This window comes from Daphnia magna, unplaced genomic scaffold (genome assembly GCF_020631705.1).
Source record: "Daphnia magna isolate NIES unplaced genomic scaffold, ASM2063170v1.1 Dm_contigs504, whole genome shotgun sequence".
Taxonomy (NCBI): Eukaryota; Metazoa; Arthropoda; class Branchiopoda; order Diplostraca; family Daphniidae; genus Daphnia; species Daphnia magna.
In genome coordinates this window covers 3,553-16,207 of record NW_025533368.1, presented here as the reverse complement: position 1 = coordinate 16,207, position 12,655 = coordinate 3,553, and the positions used below count along the sequence as shown (strand labels likewise).

At 39.2% G+C, this 12,655-nt stretch overlaps 14 non-coding genes and 1 pseudogene across 14 annotated transcripts; all 15 read left to right on the top strand.

Annotated features, from left to right (window-relative positions):
- The first annotated feature begins 4,469 nt into the window (after positions 1–4,469).
- Positions 4,470–4,588, top strand: LOC123469121. The gene has a single exon (XR_006642482.1). It is a non-coding gene; the product is annotated as a 5S ribosomal RNA (ribosomal RNA).
- A 357-nt stretch (positions 4,589–4,945) lies between these two features.
- Positions 4,946–5,064, top strand: LOC123469120. Its single transcript, XR_006642481.1, has one exon. It is a non-coding gene; the product is annotated as a 5S ribosomal RNA (ribosomal RNA).
- Positions 5,065–5,421: 357 nt separating this feature from the next.
- Positions 5,422–5,540, top strand: LOC123469119. The gene has a single exon (XR_006642480.1). It is a non-coding gene; the product is annotated as a 5S ribosomal RNA (ribosomal RNA).
- Positions 5,541–5,897: 357 nt separating this feature from the next.
- On the top strand, positions 5,898–6,016 carry LOC123469118. The gene has a single exon (XR_006642479.1). It is a non-coding gene; the product is annotated as a 5S ribosomal RNA (ribosomal RNA).
- A 357-nt stretch (positions 6,017–6,373) lies between these two features.
- LOC123469117 lies at positions 6,374–6,492 on the top strand. Its single transcript, XR_006642478.1, has one exon. It is a non-coding gene; the product is annotated as a 5S ribosomal RNA (ribosomal RNA).
- Positions 6,493–6,849: 357 nt separating this feature from the next.
- On the top strand, positions 6,850–6,968 carry LOC123469116. The gene has a single exon (XR_006642477.1). It is a non-coding gene; the product is annotated as a 5S ribosomal RNA (ribosomal RNA).
- Positions 6,969–7,325: 357 nt separating this feature from the next.
- LOC123469115 lies at positions 7,326–7,444 on the top strand. The gene has a single exon (XR_006642476.1). It is a non-coding gene; the product is annotated as a 5S ribosomal RNA (ribosomal RNA).
- A 357-nt stretch (positions 7,445–7,801) lies between these two features.
- LOC123469114 lies at positions 7,802–7,920 on the top strand. Its single transcript, XR_006642475.1, has one exon. It is a non-coding gene; the product is annotated as a 5S ribosomal RNA (ribosomal RNA).
- A 359-nt stretch (positions 7,921–8,279) lies between these two features.
- LOC123469113 lies at positions 8,280–8,398 on the top strand. The gene has a single exon (XR_006642474.1). It is a non-coding gene; the product is annotated as a 5S ribosomal RNA (ribosomal RNA).
- A 359-nt stretch (positions 8,399–8,757) lies between these two features.
- On the top strand, positions 8,758–8,876 carry LOC123469142. The gene has a single exon (XR_006642498.1). It is a non-coding gene; the product is annotated as a 5S ribosomal RNA (ribosomal RNA).
- A 357-nt stretch (positions 8,877–9,233) lies between these two features.
- LOC123469141 lies at positions 9,234–9,352 on the top strand. Its single transcript, XR_006642497.1, has one exon. It is a non-coding gene; the product is annotated as a 5S ribosomal RNA (ribosomal RNA).
- Positions 9,353–9,710: 358 nt separating this feature from the next.
- On the top strand, positions 9,711–9,829 carry LOC123469134. The gene has a single exon (XR_006642495.1). It is a non-coding gene; the product is annotated as a 5S ribosomal RNA (ribosomal RNA).
- Positions 9,830–10,187: 358 nt separating this feature from the next.
- Positions 10,188–10,306, top strand: LOC123469123. The gene has a single exon (XR_006642484.1). It is a non-coding gene; the product is annotated as a 5S ribosomal RNA (ribosomal RNA).
- Positions 10,307–10,663: 357 nt separating this feature from the next.
- Positions 10,664–10,782, top strand: LOC123469112. Its single transcript, XR_006642473.1, has one exon. It is a non-coding gene; the product is annotated as a 5S ribosomal RNA (ribosomal RNA).
- Positions 10,783–11,704: 922 nt separating this feature from the next.
- LOC123469137 lies at positions 11,705–11,824 on the top strand (annotated as a pseudogene).
- Positions 11,825–12,655: the final 831 nt, after the last annotated feature.

Here is a 12,655-nt window from a genome sequence, read left to right as displayed (position 1 = left end):
AGTCATTTAATAATTTAGAGAGCGGTACTTGAAATTCCGGGTCGACATCCGAAATTACAACAGGCTCAAATTTCTCGTTAGGTTTGTGGTCTGATTTGTTTAAAGCAACTTTTCCTATTACTTGACGAATTATCTCAATTACTCCTAACTTAGTGTTTCTTGGTATGTTGACTTCAGTGAATGAATGATTTTCGACCATAATATTATACGTTCCATCTCCCGATACTTTTCCAATGAATTCTTCGATATATAATCCTGCCGGCAAATTTTCTTCTGGGGTAAATATAAATGCTGTTTGAGGGGGACATACGGAAATGAACCTTTCATTTGCGCTGCAATTACCAGCGACGTCTGACGAAATAGCGTCGTCTTTTTGACCGTTGTAATTGCCATGTCTGGTACCCTAGAGATAGCTAAAGGGCCCTGCTCATCTCTTTTTAAATAAATGCTCTTGGCTTCTCCATCAAGCCGAAATCCGTGTTTTTGGATTGCATCCCATCCAAGGATACAGTCTTCTGTAACACCGTTTGTAACAATAAATTCTTGTCTTAAAACTGACTCTCCGTAGCGAACGGGCAATGTCACTCTTCCCAGTGTGCGTAATTTTCTCTCCCCTACATCGTATAAATCAAAATCAAGCTGACTGCAGATCACTTGACCTCTAGGGGGCAACTTATTAAATAATCTCTCGTGTATAATACTTTTAGACGCGCCTGTATCAAATAATGCTTGTAAAGGGATTTGGAAAATCTTTAATGGAATTCTTGGGGTCGATTCATTTGTAATGGTTGTTAATTTTGCGACTTGTCGGGTTTTTAAAGGAGGCTCGATATCAACTGACCCGAAGCTACAGTTGATCCCTAGTGGTTTCCCTGGCGTTGAGGTGGGCCTGGAATGTTAGGTCTATTTGGTTCTCTTATCTTAGGACAATTATTAGATTTGTGACCTATTTCACGGCAAGAATAACAAATAGGGGGTTGTGCCTGTTCTAGATTCTGGCGTTGAAATTTGCGACAAGTAGACTGGGTGTGGCCTCGAAATCCACAAAAATTGCAAGTCATCAAAGGTTGTGAGGGCCTGTATGGGGAATCACTAGAAGGTCTTGAAAAGGACGAAGTAAAATTCCTAGGTTTATTCGGAAATCTCGAAAATTGCTGAGTGTTGTTGTCGTTACCACCAAAACGTGAGGGAGAATAATTCCAATTCTTTTCGCGATTAAAAGTGGGGGTTTGGAAAGAAACCTGTTTACGAAATGGTGTGTTGGGTGTGTACGAAACGCCATCTTTTGCATCAAATTGCAGTTTTTTCACGGCCTGTGTTAGTTCATGAAGAACATTTTTAATCTCATCGCTTTTATTTTTTGGTTCTCCCACCTGCCGATTTCCGAGACGAATGTTGGCTACTGCATTAGTCATAAGTTCTTTCTGATCAATTATGATTTGTTTAATTTCTTTTAATTCTGCATCTTTAGATTCGTAAGACCCGTCTATTTTCCTAATAAACTCGTTCTTATCGCGGTCGGTTTCTAATGCTTCTAATCGAAGGGCGTAAACGCGAGTTGATGCTACAAGGTCATTGAAATCTTTAAACTCTTTATATTTTACTTTCGACTGTAATTTAGAATCCAATCCCTCAATGAATTTTTGTATCAAAATAACCGTAAACGACTTTTCACCATAGCCCATGGGATACGCTCGTTTAAAAATTTCCTGCAAACGATGGGCATAATCTACAATTTTCTCTCCTGGCTTACGTTTTGCTTTATTAAACTTTTTAAGATATAAATCAGCATTTTCATCACCATGAAAGTGATCAAGCAAGGATTCCTTAATGGAAGCATAGTCGTCTGGATTTTCTTTTAAAATGGCTTGGATAACCGAAAATGCTCGATCAGTAAATTTTGCACGTAACATCTGAATTATTTTTTCATTTGACCATCCAGATCCATCTACTATACTTTCAAAAGATTCCAGCCAAGAGTCAAAACGGGAAATTGGACTTCCAGAGAAAGAAGGAAGTAATTGCAAACGAGAGAATGTATGTTGATTGTTTTGGAAATCATCCAGATCTTTAACAGTAGCTGCTCTAGTGTGGGAAAGAGAGTACGCCATTTTGTTATTTGGATTGGGAAATTGGGAGGTTAAACTTCTCTTTTTCGGATTCTGAATGAGTTCTGGAATGCTAACTGGAATTGTTCCAGATTCCAAAAAATTGTTTGTAGCTGATACGACTTCTGTTCCAAGAAAGGGTGTCGTCGATTTGGGTATCGATTGAGTTATTGCTGGATGTGACGTTAGTCTCTGTTTGGTGATGGCCTCGGACGTCGTCTGGGTCTCGGCTGCTGTAGTGCTTGGTCGGTCGGTCGGCTTGTGGTATTCAATGGTAACAACTGTCTCAAGTTTGTTTTGGTTTGGATTAGCGTTTGTTTGAAGTTCCCCGTCAACTGCACGTTGTTTGGTCTGATGACTGCTGGGAAGTTGTCCAGTTTTGTCAGAAGTGATTTTATCTCCGGGGTCAGTGGTTCCAATAGCGTAAGTAACTGAAGGTTTTTTAGGTATAGGAAAAGGTTGTGAATTTCCGCCAGAAATGTTTGTTGGTGGGTTAGTAGTAGACGTTCCAAATGGAAGGAGAACTCTTTCAGTTCCAGAATTAGGTGGGAGGTGGGTTGTCTTACGTCGCTTCCCGTGATCCGCAGATTCGGAAATATAGTACAAACGATCTTGTTTTTCGTTTGAGTTAGTTTCGTTAAGTCGGTGATGTTGTAAATCTGTCCGAAGAGGAAGGTCAGAAACTGCCTCGCATATGTCGTGAAAATTGCCGTTAACTCGGACGCCTGCTGTTCCGTTTTCTTCGTCTTCTTCGTCCGTATGGTGAGTTTCACCTCTAGAATCGCCGTCAAATATTTCAGAAGAGACGTTGGTTTCTTCCACTCCGTTATCTGCGGGTTGTTCGGATAAAGGTATGTCAATTGGATGTCCTTTAGCAACCAGATTAGTTGGGTCCGGATCTTCGGGTCGTTCGACTGGAAATCCGCTTTTCTCTCCTTCAGGCTCCTGATGGCTAGTAGTAGGGATGGCAACCTGCTCGTCTGAATCTGGAAAATCTTCTCCTGATTCGTCGTGATCTCGTGGTATAGGTGGTGAAGACTCAGTGTCAACTGTTTTTCCATTAGTTGTGTTCTTCCTCTTGAAAAAACTTAAAATTGTGCTGGAGAGAAAGCTGGTTTTTGACGTAGATTTTGGAGTAGGATTAACGGGTGACAGTTTTGATGTAAACTTAGCTAAAAGGGAAGTTGATTGAGACACGGAAGTTACCTTAGTAATATTCTTAACACGGGGTTTTCTAGAGTTAATGTTATCTAACCCTGGGACAGCCACATACGCCGCATTCGTTCTAAGTTTCTTTAACTGAGTGTCATCTTGTTTTACTTTGGGTTTAAAAATGGGTGATGCAGATTTTTTAACAGCCTCAATTGTTTTCTCTGACGCTTTACCTCCTTGAAATTGATCTGGGATAGCAGTGGTTTTGGGGAAAATGGGAGTGTTTATAGGAGAACGCAAAAGTTTAGGGCCGCCAGTAATAACATCGTCAATCATTGTGGTTGAGTTCGAAAAATCGCTGCCACCATTATGTAAAGCATTCTCCCTCTCGGGTGAATGGCTTTACGAATTAAGACAATTTGTTGTGTAAATAAACTCAGAGGCGTATTTACCCACAATGATGATTATGTATTACTAAGCTGAGGCCAAAGGTTTACAAAACGAGTAGGAATACATGGACGTGAGTCCAATAGGGAAACTGAGCGTGAGATTCGAGACAAAGTAATTTGATCTTACCGTGGTAGCGCGGGCGTACAAGCGTGAGGGAATAATAGGAGAAAACGGGAAACAATACTACTTGCCGACACGTATAGTATTTGGAATACGTGTTGAGAAGATAATTCGAATACACACGACGCTCGGAGAGGAAAGAAGAACAAAATAAGTTGGAGGAATAACTAATGGATTAAAATGAATAAGCTAACACATCAAGATAAAAGTCTACTGTTTAAGAGTGACAATTCAAGCTAAAGGCGACTGAACGTCTTGCAAGCTGATACTTGTCTGACTCTTGTCAGAAAGTGGGTTCACCATGAAACGTCGCATCTTCGCATGTGGCGTGATGTTCGTGACGCGTAGGTGCGTCACACGCGTGAGTCAGAACCCGGAAGTTTTATCTAGGTCAACATGGTTGCACATGAAGCAACTAGCAAATACGTTTGTAATAGTGAATAAGAATATAATGTGAATATAAAATAAGCATAAGCAAATAGATCATATTGTGGGTATCTGCAAAGGTATATATATTTAGATGGCTTCGTTACAGTTACCAGTCCAATATCCTTATTATAGAAATTAATCGTCCTTGTGTAGGTTTCAATGTTGGAAAATCATTCCTTGAGCGTATTCAATTCAGTTTCGTATTAAAACGTCAACGGCCATACCACGCAGAAAAAACCTGGTCTCGTCAGCTCCCAGAAGTTAAGCTGCGTCGGGTCCCGTTAGTACCTAGAAGGGTGACCGCTTGGGAATACGGGATGCTGTTGGCATCAAACGTTTTATAACCAGCAAGAGTTTCGAAAATGAATCAAAGTTTTAGTTAAAACCATCTCGTGGTGAATTTTGATACTTTATTAAACGCCATCTAGGGTTGAATTTTGATAATTCATCTCGTACACACTGATAGCTATTTTTTAAACACCAACAAGGGAAGTGTAGAGTGTTTTATTACCAGCAGTGACTTTACCGATGAATGTGAATTTCTATTTCATAGAAAAATAGTGGCTCAACGAACACGATGGTTACCAGTCCAATATCCTTAATTATAGAAATTAATCGTCCTTGTGTAGGTTTCAATGTTGGAAAATCATTCCTTGAGTGTATTCAATTCAGTTTCGTATTAAAACGTCAACGGCCATACCACGCAGAAAAAACCTGGTCTCGTCAGCTCCCAGAAGTTAAGCTGCGTCGGGTCCCGTTAGTACCTAGAAGGGTGACCGCTTGGGAATACGGGATGCTGTTGGCATCAAACGTTTTATAACCAGCAAGAGTTTCGAAAATGAATCAAAGTTTTAGTTAAAACCATCTCATGGTGAATTTTGATACTTTATTAAACGCCATCTAGGGTTGAATTTTGATAACTCATCTCGTACACACTGATAGCTATTTTTTAAACACCAACAAGGGAAGTGTAGAGTGTTTTATTACCAGCAGTGACTTTACCGATGAATATGAATTTCTATTTCATAGAAAAATAGTGGCTCAACGAACACGATGGTTACCAGTCCAATATCCTTAATTATAGAAATTAATCGTCCTTGTGTAGGTTTCAATGTTGGAAAATCCTTCCTTGAGTGTATTCAATTCAGTTTCGTATTAAAACGTCAACGGCCATACCACGCAGAAAAAACCTGGTCTCGTCAGCTCCCAGAAGTTAAGCTGCGTCGGGTCCCGTTAGTACCTAGAAGGGTGACCGCTTGGGAATACGGGATGCTGTTGGCATCAAACGTTTTATAACCAGCAAGAGTTTCGAAAATGAATCAAAGTTTTAGTTAAAACCATCTCGTGGTGAATTTTGATACTTTATTAAACGCCATCTAGGGTTGAATTTTGATAATTCATCTCGTACACACTGATAGCTATTTTTTAAACACCAACAAGGGAAGTGTAGAGTGTTTTATTACCAGCAGTGACTTTACCGATGAATGTGAATTTCTATTTCATAGAAAAATAGTGGCTCAACGAACACGATGGTTACCAGTCCAATATCCTTAATTATAGAAATTAATCGTCCTTGTGTAGGTTTCAATGTTGGAAAATCATTCCTTGAGTGTATTCAATTCAGTTTCGTATTAAAACGTCAACGGCCATACCACGCAGAAAAAACCTGGTCTCGTCAGCTCCCAGAAGTTAAGCTGCGTCGGGTCCCGTTAGTACCTAGAAGGGTGACCGCTTGGGAATACGGGATGCTGTTGGCATCAAACGTTTTATAACCAGCAAGAGTTTCGAAAATGAATCAAAGTTTTAGTTAAAACCATCTCGTGGTGAATTTTGATACTTTATTAAACGCCATCTAGGGTTGAATTTTGATAATTCATCTCGTACACACTGATAGCTATTTTTTAAACACCAACAAGGGAAGTGTAGAGTGTTTTATTACCAGCAGTGACTTTACCGATGAATGTGAATTTCTATTTCATAGAAAAATAGTGGCTCAACGAACACGATGGTTACCAGTCCAATATCCTTAATTATAGAAATTAATCGTCCTTGTGTAGGTTTCAATGTTGGAAAATCATTCCTTGAGTGTATTCAATTCAGTTTCGTATTAAAACGTCAACGGCCATACCACGCAGAAAAAACCTGGTCTCGTCAGCTCCCAGAAGTTAAGCTGCGTCGGGTCCCGTTAGTACCTAGAAGGGTGACCGCTTGGGAATACGGGATGCTGTTGGCATCAAACGTTTTATAACCAGCAAGAGTTTCGAAAATGAATCAAAGTTTTAGTTAAAACCATCTCGTGGTGAATTTTGATACTTTATTAAACGCCATCTAGGGTTGAATTTTGATAACTCATCTCGTACACACTGATAGCTATTTTTTAAACACCAACAAGGGAAGTGTAGAGTGTTTTATTACCAGCAGTGACTTTACCGATGAATATGAATTTCTATTTCATAGAAAAATAGTGGCTCAACGAACACGATGGTTACCAGTCCAATATCCTTAATTATAGAAATTAATCGTCCTTGTGTAGGTTTCAATGTTGGAAAATCATTCCTTGAGTGTATTCAATTCAGTTTCGTATTAAAACGTCAACGGCCATACCACGCAGAAAAAACCTGGTCTCGTCAGCTCCCAGAAGTTAAGCTGCGTCGGGTCCCGTTAGTACCTAGAAGGGTGACCGCTTGGGAATACGGGATGCTGTTGGCATCAAACGTTTTATAACCAGCAAGAGTTTCGAAAATGAATCAAAGTTTTAGTTAAAACCATCTCGTGGTGAATTTTGATACTTTATTAAACGCCATCTAGGGTTGAATTTTGATAATTCATCTCGTACACACTGATAGCTATTTTTTAAACACCAACAAGGGAAGTGTAGAGTGTTTTATTACCAGCAGTGACTTTACCGATGAATATGAATTTCTATTTCATAGAAAAATAGTGGCTCAACGAACACGATGGTTACCAGTCCAATATCCTTAATTATAGAAATTAATCGTCCTTGTGTAGGTTTCAATGTTGGAAAATCATTCCTTGAGTGTATTCAATTCAGTTTCGTATTAAAACGTCAACGGCCATACCACGCAGAAAAAACCTGGTCTCGTCAGCTCCCAGAAGTTAAGCTGCGTCGGGTCCCGTTAGTACCTAGAAGGGTGACCGCTTGGGAATACGGGATGCTGTTGGCATCAAACGTTTTATAACCAGCAAGAGTTTCGAAAATGAATCAAAGTTTTAGTTAAAACCATCTCGTGGTGAATTTTGATACTTTATTAAACGCCATCTAGGGTTGAATTTTGATAATTCATCTCGTACACACTGATAGCTATTTTTTAAACACCAACAAGGGAAGTGTAGAGTGTTTTATTACCAGCAGTGACTTTACCGATGAATGTGAATTTCTATTTCATAGAAAAATAGTGGCTCAACGAACACGATGGTTACCAGTCCAATATCCTTAATTATAGAAATTAATCGTCCTTGTGTAGGTTTCAATGTTGGAAAATCATTCCTTGAGTGTATTCAATTCAGTTTCGTAATAAAACGTCAACGGCCATACCACGCAGAAAAAACCTGGTCTCGTCAGCTCCCAGAAGTTAAGCTGCGTCGGGTCCCGTTAGTACCTAGAAGGGTGACCGCTTGGGAATACGGGATGCTGTTGGCATCAAACGTTTTATAACCAGCAAGAGTTTCGAAAATGAATCAAAGTTTTAGTTAAAACCATCTCGTGGTGAATTTTGATACTTTATTAAACGCCATCTAGGGTTGAATTTTGATAATTCATCTCGTACACACTGATAGCTATTTTTTAAACACCAACAAGGGAAGTGTAGAGTGTTTTATTACCAGCAGTGACTTTACCGATGAATGTGTTAATTTCTATTTCATAGAAAAATAGTGGCTCAACGAACACGATGGTTACCAGTCCAATATCCTTAATTATAGAAATTAATCGTCCTTGTGTAGGTTTCAATGTTGGAAAATCATTCCTTGAGTGTATTCAATTCAGTTTCGTATTAAAACGTCAACGGCCATACCACGCAGAAAAAACCTGGTCTCGTCAGCTCCCAGAAGTTAAGCTGCGTCGGGTCCCGTTAGTACCTAGAAGGGTGACCGCTTGGGAATACGGGATGCTGTTGGCATCAAACGTTTTATAACCAGCAAGAGTTTCGAAAATGAATCAAAGTTTTAGTTAAAACCATCTCGTGGTGAATTTTGATACTTTATTAAACGCCATCTAGGGTTGAATTTTGATAACTCATCTCGTACACACTGATAGCTATTTTTTAAACACCAACAAGGGAAGTGTAGAGTGTTTTATTACCAGCAGTGACTTTACCGATGAATGTGTTAATTTCTATTTCATAGAAAAATAGTGGCTCAACGAACACGATGGTTACCAGTCCAATATCCTTAATTATAGAAATTAATCGTCCTTGTGTAGGTTTCAATGTTGGAAAATCATTCCTTGAGTGTATTCAATTCAGTTTCGTATTAAAACGTCAACGGCCATACCACGCAGAAAAAACCTGGTCTCGTCAGCTCCCAGAAGTTAAGCTGCGTCGGGTCCCGTTAGTACCTAGAAGGGTGACCGCTTGGGAATACGGGATGCTGTTGGCATCAAACGTTTTATAACCAGCAAGAGTTTCGAAAATGAATCAAAGTTTTAGTTAAAACCATCTCGTGGTGAATTTTGATACTTTATTAAACGCCATCTAGGGTTGAATTTTGATAACTCATCTCGTACACACTGATAGCTATTTTTTAAACACCAACAAGGGAAGTGTAGAGTGTTTTATTACCAGCAGTGACTTTACCGATGAATATGAATTTCTATTTCATAGAAAAATAGTGGCTCAACGAACACGATGGTTACCAGTCCAATATCCTTAATTATAGAAATTAATCGTCCTTGTGTAGGTTTCAATGTTGGAAAATCATTCCTTGAGTGTATTCAATTCAGTTTCGTATTAAAACGTCAACGGCCATACCACGCAGAAAAAACCTGGTCTCGTCAGCTCCCAGAAGTTAAGCTGCGTCGGGTCCCGTTAGTACCTAGAAGGGTGACCGCTTGGGAATACGGGATGCTGTTGGCATCAAACGTTTTATAACCAGCAAGAGTTTCGAAAATGAATCAAAGTTTTAGTTAAAACCATCTCGTGGTGAATTTTGATACTTTATTAAACGCCATCTAGGGTTGAATTTTGATAATTCATCTCGTACACACTGATAGCTATTTTTTAAACACCAACAAGGGAAGTGTAGAGTGTTTTATTACCAGCAGTGACTTTACCGATGAATATGAATTTCTATTTCATAGAAAAATAGTGGCTCAACGAACACGATGGTTACCAGTCCAATATCCTTAATTATAAGAAATTAATCGTCCTTGTGTAGGTTTCAATGTTGGAAAATCATTCCTTGAGTGTATTCAATTCAGTTTCGTATTAAAACGTCAACGGCCATACCACGCAGAAAAAACCTGGTCTCGTCAGCTCCCAGAAGTTAAGCTGCGTCGGGTCCCGTTAGTACCTAGAAGGGTGACCGCTTGGGAATACGGGATGCTGTTGGCATCAAACGTTTTATAACCAGCAAGAGTTTCGAAAATGAATCAAAGTTTTAGTTAAAACCATCTCGTGGTGAATTTTGATACTTTATTAAACGCCATCTAGGGTTGAATTTTGATAATTCATCTCGTACACACTGATAGCTATTTTTTAAACACCAACAAGGGAAGTGTAGAGTGTTTTATTACCAGCAGTGACTTTACCGATGAATGTGTAATTTCTATTTCATAGAAAAATAGTGGCTCAACGAACACGATGGTTACCAGTCCAATATCCTTAATTATAGAAATTAATCGTCCTTGTGTAGGTTTCAATGTTGGAAAATCATTCCTTGAGTGTATTCAATTCAGTTTCGTATTAAAACGTCAACGGCCATACCACGCAGAAAAAACCTGGTCTCGTCAGCTCCCAGAAGTTAAGCTGCGTCGGGTCCCGTTAGTACCTAGAAGGGTGACCGCTTGGGAATACGGGATGCTGTTGGCATCAAACGTTTTATAACCAGCAAGAGTTTCGAAAATGAATCAAAGTTTTAGTTAAAACCATCTCGTGGTGAATTTTGATACTTTATTAAACGCCATCTAGGGTTGAATTTTGATAACTCATCTCGTACACACTGATAGCTATTTTTTAAACACCAACAAGGGAAGTGTAGAGTGTTTTATTACCAGCAGTGACTTTACCGATGAATATGAATTTCTATTTCATAGAAAAATAGTGGCTCAACGAACACGATGGTTACCAGTCCAATATCCTTAATTATAGAAATTAATCGTCCTTGTGTAGGTTTCAATGTTGGAAAATCATTCCTTGAGTGTATTCAATTCAGTTTCGTATTAAAACGTCAACGGCCATACCACGCAGAAAAAACCTGGTCTCGTCAGCTCCCAGAAGTTAAGCTGCGTCGGGTCCCGTTAGTACCTAGAAGGGTGACCGCTTGGGAATACGGGATGCTGTTGGCATCAAACGTTTTATAACCAGCAAGAGTTTCGAAAATGAATCAAAGTTTTAGTTAAAACCATCTCGTGGTGAATTTTGATACTTTATTAAACGCCATCTAGGGTTGAATTTTGATAATTCATCTCGTACACACTGATAGCTATTTTTTAAACACCAACAAGGGAAGTGTAGAGTGTTTTATTACCAGCAGTGACTTTACCGATGAATATGAATTTCTATTTCATAGAAAAATAGTGGCTCAACGAACACGATGGTTACCAGTCCAATATCCTTAATTATAGAAATTAATCGTCCTTGTGTAGGTTTCAATGTTGGAAAATCATTCCTTGAGTGTATTCAATTCAGTTTCGTATTAAAACGTCAACGGCCATACCACGCAGAAAAAACCTGGTCTCGTCAGCTCCCAGAAGTTAAGCTGCGTCGGGTCCCGTTAGTACCTAGAAAAGGGTGACCGCTTGGGATAAAACGATGCTATTCACCAAAGTTATTACAGCAGACTTTGGAACTATCAAAAAACAAACGTTTATAAATTAACCCAGCAAGAGTTTCAGAAAAAGGCATGAAGGGCATCAAAGTTTTAGTTAAAATAACCACATCAAAATGAATCAAAGTTTTGGTTAAAACCATCTCGTGGTGAATTTTGATACTTTATTAAACGCCATCTAGGGTTGAATTTTGATAATTCATCTCGTACACACTGATAGCTATTTTTTAAACACCAACAAGGGAAGTGTAGAGTGTTTTATTACCAGCAGTGACTTTACCGATGAATGTGAATTTCTATTTCATAGAAAAATAGTGGCTCAACGAACACGATGGTTACCAGTCCAATATCCTTAATTATAGAAATTAATCGTCCTTGTGTAGGTTTCAATGTTGGAAAATCATTCCTTGAGTGTATTCAATTCAGTTTCGTAATAAAACGTCAACGGCCATACCACGCAGAAAAAACCCTGGTCTCGTCAGCTCCCAGAAGTTAAGCTGCGTCGGGTCCCGTTAGTACCTAGAAGGGTGACCGCTTGGGAATACGGGATGCTGTTGGCATCAAACGTTTTATAACCAGCAAGAGTTTCGAAAATGAATCAAAGTTTTAGTTAAAACCATCTCGTGGTGAATTTTGATACTTTATTAAACGCCATCTAGGGTTGAATTTTGATAATTCATCTCGTACACACTGATAGCTATTTTTTAAACACCAACAAGGGAAGTGTAGAGTGTTTTATTCCCAGAAGTTAAGCTGCGTCGGATGCAGACGTCTTTTTGTGTTCTCCCGTTTTTCCATCATTTTGTGAGTTTTTGTTATTTTTTATTACTTTTTGTTGTTATATTCGTGTTTTTGAGTGTTTATTTTGTATAGTTTAGCTGTTTTTGTAGTGTTTTGTTGCCAATTGTTTTATTTGTCGTGTTTGTTTACGTGTGTGGGGTCCTTCCCCTCCCCTTTTTTTGGCAGTTTGTTTACATTGTCTAGGGGACAATGGCTGCCAAGTGGCTCAATAGTGTAGATATTGATTTTGGGGTTCAATTCCCGAAATTGAGTATGCGTACGGTTCATGGTTTTGTGCGTAGTTTGAAGGTTGATGCTCAGGATCTCTTAGGCCTAGTTGCTGTGCTAGATACGAGAAACCAGGTCGCTAGAATTACGTTTACGTCAGAGGCATATACCTCAAGTTTTTTGTCCCAACACAGTGGTATCGTCAGGACCGAATTGGAGGGGAAAGAAGTTAGTGTAGTGATAAAGGATAGCAATGTCCAAGAGAAATTTGTTCGAATTGCAGGGATTCCACAGAACCTAGACTTGGGAGTAGTTCAGACACGTCTTAAGGAATTTGGAAATGTAATTGAAGCTCGGTGGGAGCGCTATCGGGTGGCAGAGGA